The sequence below is a fragment of the Miscanthus floridulus genome, chromosome 16 (genome assembly GCF_019320115.1).
Source record: "Miscanthus floridulus cultivar M001 chromosome 16, ASM1932011v1, whole genome shotgun sequence".
In the NCBI taxonomy this organism is placed as follows: domain Eukaryota; kingdom Viridiplantae; phylum Streptophyta; class Magnoliopsida; order Poales; family Poaceae; genus Miscanthus; species Miscanthus floridulus.
Window position 1 is genome coordinate 14,972,957 of NC_089595.1, and position 8,752 is coordinate 14,981,708.

Here is an 8,752-nt window from a genome sequence, read left to right on the forward strand (position 1 = left end):
ACGACGACGGCGCTGACCGGCGCAAACTCACCGACGGTGAGTCCAAAGGCGACGGTCAAGGTACCAAAATGACCACATCATCACGGCGCATCGACTGAAGGCACTAGCTAGACGAATTACTATGAGTTACGAGCTTGGCGTCGGCCATGGCGGATGCGGTGGCTCGGTGACGTTACGCCGGCGAAACGAAGCCGAAAACAGGGAAACAGAGGGCATGGGAAGGTCCAGTAGCTCACCACGAACACGTTCAAGCAAGAATTAAGGCCGGAGAAGCAACGTAGACACGGGTCGACGTGAACAGCAACGGCGGCGGAGCAAGGATCGTCGGTGACGATGTGCCGGCGACTGCAGTGGATAAAACGGCCAAACAATAGTGAAATGAGCACTACGGCATCGAGACGAAGCTAAAGGGACATCAATCAAGGGCAACGGCTCACCGACGGACTCTGGCCACGAAGATGCGCATACGACGGTGAGGTTACCGGCCGCGAGGAAGAAGGCGATGAAACTCGAGTTCCCGGTGAAGACAAGCCAAATTGGTGGGTCAGATGGACACGCAAGGTTCAGGCGGAGCTGGGACTAGCTTAACAGCGACGGTGGAGCACGACAACGACGGCACGGGCTCGCCGGAGATGGAGCAGCGGCGACGGGAAAAACAGAGAGTGAAGAAAGAAGAACGACGGCGGCTCCAGAGCTTTATAGGGCAGCCAAGGAAGCGCAAGGAAGCCACGACGCAGCCTTCAGCGCGCCAACGCAACGCCCAGACGGCCACGCGCGCGACTGGAAGCAAGCCGAAGATCGCCGCCGGTGTAGCCTGAGCGGTGAGTACTGTTCACAGAAATTACAAGTTTGCCATTCGCCAAATTTCATAAATTACTCCCAAATTTTCTAAACAACTCAAAAATATCCAAAAACAAAAGTTGTTTAAAATCAAAAGTTCTACAACTTTGCTTTTATAACCATCTCCTAATTCGGTCTAGATTTTGAAATGAACTTTTGAATTTGAATAGGGAAATTTACCGAATTACGCCTTTTTGATTTACTCAAAAATTTTCTAAACAACTTGAAAAACTCCAAAAATAAACTTTGTATAACTTGCCAAGCTCTACACTTTTGCTTTTGGGCCCAACCCCAAAATATGCTTAGATTTTGAAATAGATTTTTAGGGTAGGGTTTACATGTTGAAACACGGGGTTTTCTCGAAAAATTCAAAATCCAGTCAAACTTTGAACTTGAGTCAAACAATACAATTCAACACTCATTACACAAATGTAAACTTGTTTTAGTAAATGCACATCAAAGTTTTCACCAAATGCCAAATGCTTTGCAATGCATATGATGACATGTCAGATTTTAACATTTAAACACCCGAGGTGTTACAATCATTCCCCCTAAAAGAAATCTCGCCCCGAGATTCAAAGCCATAGGGTAAGTAATGGAAAAGGAAATGTGTCGCAAGAACACATACAAACTCTGTCCATAAAACAGCTAAGGTTACTTTTACAAAACACAACATGTACTACCGAGCTCAACTAACATTACTCGATTCTATATTGACGCTAAAAATTCGGGAAACTTTTCTAACAAGTAATCTTCTGATTCCCAAGTAGCTTCCTCTTCTGAATGTTGATTCCATTGTATTTTATAGAACTTGATTGTCCGTCTTCGAGTAACACGATCTTTCGGATCTAACACTCGGATAGGATATTCGGAATAAGTTAAACCCGGTTCTAGTTCCACTCCTTCAACTTCAACATTTTGTTCAGGCACTCGGAGACACTTCTTCAATTGAGAAACATGGAACACATCATGCACAGCTGCAAGATGTTCAGGTAATTTCAAACGATCTGCTACTTTTCCATACCTCTCTAAAATTTGATAGGGTCCAATATATCGGGGTGCCAACTTTCCTTTAACACCAAAACGGTTAACTCCCTTCATTGGTGATACTTTCAGATATACAAAATCTCCTTTGTTAAATACCAATGGTCTCCGTCGTCTATCCGCATAACTCTTTTGGCGGGACTGAGCTATCTTCAAATTACTCTGTATTTGCCTAACCTTGTCTTCTATTTCTTTCACAAGATCAACTCCAAAGAATCTTCTTTCTCCAGGCTCAGACCAACTCAATGATGTTCTGCATCTACGACCATAGAGTGCTTCAAATGGAGCCATTCTAATGCTTTCCTGATAACTATTGTTGTATGAGAACTCGGCTAAAGGTAAGCATTCATCCCACTTTTTGGAATAGTTAAGGACACAACACCTTAACATATCTTCAAGTACTTGATTGACTCTTTCAGTCTGTCCATCAGTCTGCGGATGATAAGCTGTACTGTATAGAAGTTTAGTACCCAATGAAGAATGCAATTGTTTCTAAAAGTTGGAGACAAACTGTGTACCCCTATCTGACACAATAGTTTTGGGTATTCCATGGAGACTCATGATTCTTGCTAAGTACATTTTGGCATATTGGATCGTAGGATATATTGTCTTGACTGGAAGAAAATGCGCTGACTTAGTGAGTCGATCTACAATAACCCATACTGAGTCAAATCCCTTTGATGTCTTGGGTAGACCAACAATAAAGTCCATGCTTATGTCCTCCCACTTCCAAGATGGAATAGGTAATGGTTGTAATTCACCAGCAGACCTCAAATGTATAGCTTTCACCTTTTGACAAGTATCACACTTCGCTATATATCTGGCAATCTCTATTTTCATTTTAGTCCACCAAAATCTTTGCTTCAAATCATGGTACATCTTGTTACTTCCCGGATGAATGGATAACCTAGTAGCATGTGCTTCATCTAGAATTGACTGCCGCAACTCAGGAACTTTTGGTACCACCAGGCGATCCTTGAACCACAACACATCTTCATTGTCAATGCTAAAGCATTCCGCTTTTCCATTCTTGACTCTTTCCTTAATATGGGCTATACCCTTGTTTTCCTTCTGAGCAACAATAACTTGATCTCGAATAGTGACTTCAACAATTATGTTGGTCAAACTTCCTTGTTGAATTACTTCTACATTCAACTTTTCCATTTCTTGACATAAATTCAAACCCATTGTTCTCACTGTCAAACAATTGCAATAACTTTTGCGACTGAGAGCATCTGCAACCACATTTGCTTTACCAGGGTGATAATGTACTTCCAAATCATAATCCTTAATCAGTTCTAACCATCTTCTTTGTCGCATGTTCAACTCTGACTGAGTAAAGATATACTTTAGGCTTTTGTGGTCTGTATACATATGACACGTATTACCAAGCAGGTAATGCCGCCAAATCTTTAGAGCATGAACCACAGCCGCTAACTCCAAGTCATGAGTCGGATAATGTTCTTCATGTTGCTTAAGTTGCCTGGATGCATAGGCAATGACTCGGCCTTCTTGCATCAACACACATCCAATACCAATACCTGAAGCATCACAATAAACATCAAACGGCTTCTCGATGTCAGGTTGGGCTAACACTGGCGCAGTAGTCAACAGTCTCTTCAAAGTCTGGAAAGCCTCTTCATAATCTGATGACCAGACAAACTTAACTTAGTTCTTCAACAATTCAGTTATGGACTTTGATATCTTTGAGAAATCTAGAATAAACCGACGGTAATATCCCGCCAAACCCAGAAAACTCCAAACTTGATGAACTGTGGTTGGCGGTTTCCAATCAAGCACATCCTTCACTTTGCTGGGATCAACTGCAACTCCTTCGGCTGACAAGACATGTCCAAGAAATTGCACTTCCTTAAGCCAAAAATCACACTTGCTGAACTTGGCATATAGTTGATGTTCTCTCAAGCGGGTCAGAACAATTCTGAGATGTTCTGCATGTTCTTTCTTATTCTTGGAATATACTAAAATGTCATCAATAAACACCACTACAAACTTGTCTAGCTCCGGCATGAATACTGAGTTCATAAGATACATGAAATGAGCTGGAGCATTTGTCAAACCAAAAGACATTACCAAGTATTCATATAACCCCTATCTTGTGGTAAATGCCGTTTTGGGAATATCCTCAGGCTTTATCTTGATTTGGTGATATCCTGATCTCAAATCTATCTTGGAGAAAACTTTGGCTCCGGCCAGTTGATCAAAAAGCAGATCTATCCGAGGTAATGGATACTTATTCTTGATGGTCACTTCATTCAATGGACGATAGTCAACACATAACCTCAGGGTCTCATCTTTCTTTTTCACAAAAATTGCCGGACATCCCCAAGGTGAAGAACTAGGTTGGATAAACCCTTTCTCAATCAATTCTTGTAACTAAGTTTTCAACTCGGCCAATTCCTTAGGTGGCATCCTATAAGCTCTCCGAGAAATCGGAGCTGTTCCAGGTTGTAACTCTATATTGAACTGTACATCCCTATCAGGTGGTAGACCGGGTAAATCTTCAGGAAACACATCCGGAAATCTACACACTACTGGAATATCTCTAATCTCTTTGACAACAGTTGCACAAATCTTACTCACTGATCTTCTTAGGGTTGGAAGTTGGATAAGAAGTTGAGAATTACTATCAGGCAAACTCACTCTTAAGGTCCTATTCAAAGCATCTATAACAGCCTTATGCTGATACATCCAATTCATTTCCAAGATTACATCTATATCCTGATCCTTAAGGATAATCATGGTAGTGGGAAAAATATGCCCACCTAGGTTTACGGGTACCTGGTATACCATCTCCTTAGTACACAGACGTCCCCCGGGCGACTGTATAAAGAAACTTTCCTTTGTTGCCCCAATCGAAATTTCATGCTTCACGACAAATGTTCTATTGATGAATGAATGCGATGCGCCAGAATCAAAAAGTATAATTGCAGGGTGATTGGCAACAGGAAACATACCCATCATCACTGGCTCCCCTTCCGGAATTTCTCCAGCTTGAATATAGAACACCCGTCCTGTCTTCCTCTCATCTTTGCCCTTCTGAGCATTTTGATTGGGATTCTTGTTTGGTGCCTGACCCTGTTGTTGATTGGTAGGAGCCTTCTGATAATTTTGATTAGCCTGCCTAGGATATGGACATTCCCTGGAGAAATGACCAGTCCTTCCACAATTATAGCACGGATAGTTGTGACCCTGGGATGTTGGAGCATTGCCACCAGGAGCATTGGTTGACTGTGAACTCGGATAGGTTATAGCAGGACGGACATTTGACTGTTGCCCGGCTTGGAACTGCGGCGGACGATAAGGAGGACGATTATGATGTACTGGATGATAAATCACCCTTTGCCTCTTCGGATTTCCCCCAAAAGATCCAGACGGCACACTCTTTTTCTTTTTGAGCTCCTTGTGCTGCCGATACTTTGATTCTGAAGCAATTGCAATATTTACTGCCTCATGATAAGTGACATTGGTGCAAGTGGTCATCATAGTCTGCAACTTGGTATTTAGGCCTCTCATAAACCACCTCTTCTTCTTGACATCGGTATTGACATGTTCGGATGCATATTGGGACAGATGATTAAATCTTCCCACATACTGCATCACGCTTTGATCTCCTTGTTTCAAAGCAAGGAATTCATCTAGCTTCATAGCCATTACTCCTTCAGGGATATAATGGGCTCTGAAGGCTGTACGGAACTCAGCCCAAGTTATTGGAATGCCAGTTGGTTGCATAGCCACTAAGTTTGCCCACCAAGCACTTGCTGCTCCTCTAAGTTGTTGGGCGGCAAATGTAGGTTTCTGATACTCTGTGCATGGGATAAGGTCAAATTTCTGCTCCATGGTTCGAAGCCAGTCATCAGCCTCCAATGGTTCATCTGCCTTGGTAAACACTAGGGGTCTTGTGTCTGTGAAATCAACATATGTAGCCTCCTATCGGTTATGGTGGCGTCCACGGTTTCCGTACATCTGATTCTGATTACTCTGAGCCATCTCATGAAGCAAACGAGAATTTTCAGCCATCACATTGACGAGTGCAGTTATAGCATCAGCTAAATTGGTTGGAATTGGTGGCGGATCAGGAATACCGTCCTCATCTTGTGAAGTTCCCGGAATAAACGAACCTCGTGTACGACGCATCTGCTCATAACAAACCAAACTTTATTCACATATCTTTATTGAATTGTACCATAGCTTACTCTAGACACATTACATGGGGCTTACTAATGTACAAACAAACCTACGGGTATGAAAACAGAACTACATAACTTAACTAGAGCTACTATTATACAACTCTCCTCCTTTCCTCAATTTTTCAAACTTCAGGCTCGGTATCCATTCCGGAATTATTACCGCCTTCATCATCACTTTCATCGATCATTACTAATTCTTCAGGATCTTCTTCTTCTTCCTCTCCCGATTCATCATCATCGGCAAGGATGACACCGGGGTCCATGGCATCAGCTTGAGGCTCATGATTTGGATTCAGTAGATTGCTAAGCCTATGAACTTCCTCATGTAGATATGTATTATGTTCTTCTAAATCTTCTACATAGAATTCTGGCTCATGAGTTCTAGCTCTAGCTATATTTTCCCTGTGCCAAGCTTCATTTCTTCCCTCCACCGTACGAACTAACATACTTTCGCAGTTCCTATGCGTGGTGGTGAGCTGCCTCAATTGACCCTGTAATTCACCTATTTGTATAACATCCAAAGCCCTATCTCTAGTAGATTGTGCTAACTCTGCGGAAATCCTCTGTATCTCTGCCTGAGGATCAGGCCTAGTACTGCTACTGCTAGCACCATCATTTCTAGGGGCAAGTTGGTGACGAGGAACTCCTTTGGGTCCGGTGGACTTACGGGGCGTTATCTTGGCACGAGCCATACTGTAGGAAACCAATTTAATCCAAGTAAGACCATTTGATCAAAATCCAAAGAGTAGCTAAGATGGATTACATTCCTCAAACTAGTCTCACTACTTAACTCCAGACTAAGAGGTGAAGGAAGTAACGAGTGAATTATTCATGATGCATGAATCGTTCTTACGAACAAAAACATCAAAGTTTATAATGCATATAAACAACATTTATTTTTATATAGGGCATAGTATAATTACTACTCCACCACACAAAACATTTTAATCAAATAGGGAATGGTGAGAAAGAATTAAGATAAGTCAGAAGCAATTTGGACCAAATTATCAAGTTAAATTTAGTCATCCCAATTCATTTTGAAGTTTTCATAAAACAATACAACAAAAACCTTGTAACGATCGCTCTGATACCATTCTGTGGCAGAACCTCCTAAGTTATAGGGCCCACATGCACCTGTCACTGTCCGACGACCTTTGACATTTATGCATATGTTTTCAATAACTTAAAAAGACTGTCGGGTGTCCTCGGGGAACCCCGAATCATCCACGATTTCCGAGCAGGATCACGTTATAGAGTCATTGCAGTATTACAACATTTATTCAAATATCAAAACCAGAGTAAAAACAACGGAAGTCTTACAATAACATAGTTTACAAACAGTTGTTTCAAACCTTACAAACTAAGTTCCATAATTATTACAAACCATAGTAGTAGTAGAGTGGCATAACTAACATATACTTAACACACAAAATAAACATCCTGCCCAAGGATCACACATTTAATTCTCATCGTCAGAACGAACGATAGTCATGCAGCATGATCCAAAACAGATCTGCTCATGAGGCTCACCTGCAACAAGGGGTCAACGAACCCTGAGTACAAAGGTACTCAACAAGACTTATCCGAAATCTTAACTGATAAACTCAGTAATGCAGGCTCAAGGATTCAAGGTATAGCTTTAACAATGATCAAAGTTCTTTTGCGTAAAAGCTCTTTTAACAACATTCTTTATATAGAAAACTTCTCGAGAATTATATACAAAGCTGACACGATCCGCACTGAGATCATGAAACTTCATATCCAACATCTTCACAAGCCTTATTTAAGTTCTGGTTATTAATTCTACGATGATGAACAGTGAGTTGAGTCTCCATAACCGAGGAGCAACGACGATTCGAACCGATTAACACCCAGCTGGGAATTCCAGACCACACGACATATGCGGGTCCCCGACCTACATATACCAACCTACCCTCGGATCCTCTAAAACAAGAACGGGTCCGCGCCACCCGAGAACACAGTACTCCACCATTCCAGCCCATGGCCACGTGGGTACACGCTATTCCCGCCATCTCTCCACTCCCAGTGCGCGAGTAGCCATTCTCGTAATAGAATTGCCAAGTTCAGGCTTACCGGAGTATGTGGTTAGTACTACAAATTCTCACCTCATGCAATTCAACAACGGACGTGCCTTAATCGACACAGGCGGAAAGAACCCGCTCACAAGACCTCCATGTCTTGTGGCTCACACTCACCGAGTCCGCCCGGTCTAGATTTATTACTCCACATTCCCATATCACATGTTACATAGTTAACCAGTGTTCCATTTGTAACTTGCGGGTGGCAGGTAGTCACCCGACTTTCATCGTTCTACGCATAGCTAAGCAAGACTAGGCATATACGAGTTTAAAACTGGTAATATGGTAAATATGGAATAACAAGGGTGGTAATGCAACAATTAGGCTTTTACTTAACTCCTAATCACTTAATGCAGTAACGGAAAGCAAAAGCGAAATTAATTTATAAAACACAAGGTAGGGTTGTATGCATCCGGGGCTTGCCTTCGTTGACGGAAAAGTCCGGTTCCTACGACGTTACACAAGTATTCGACCCGACCTCAACAGACGGATTAACCTCTTCAACAGCTTGATTAACTACCACGTTTTCACCTTCGTTCACTACACGTAATAACAATGCCA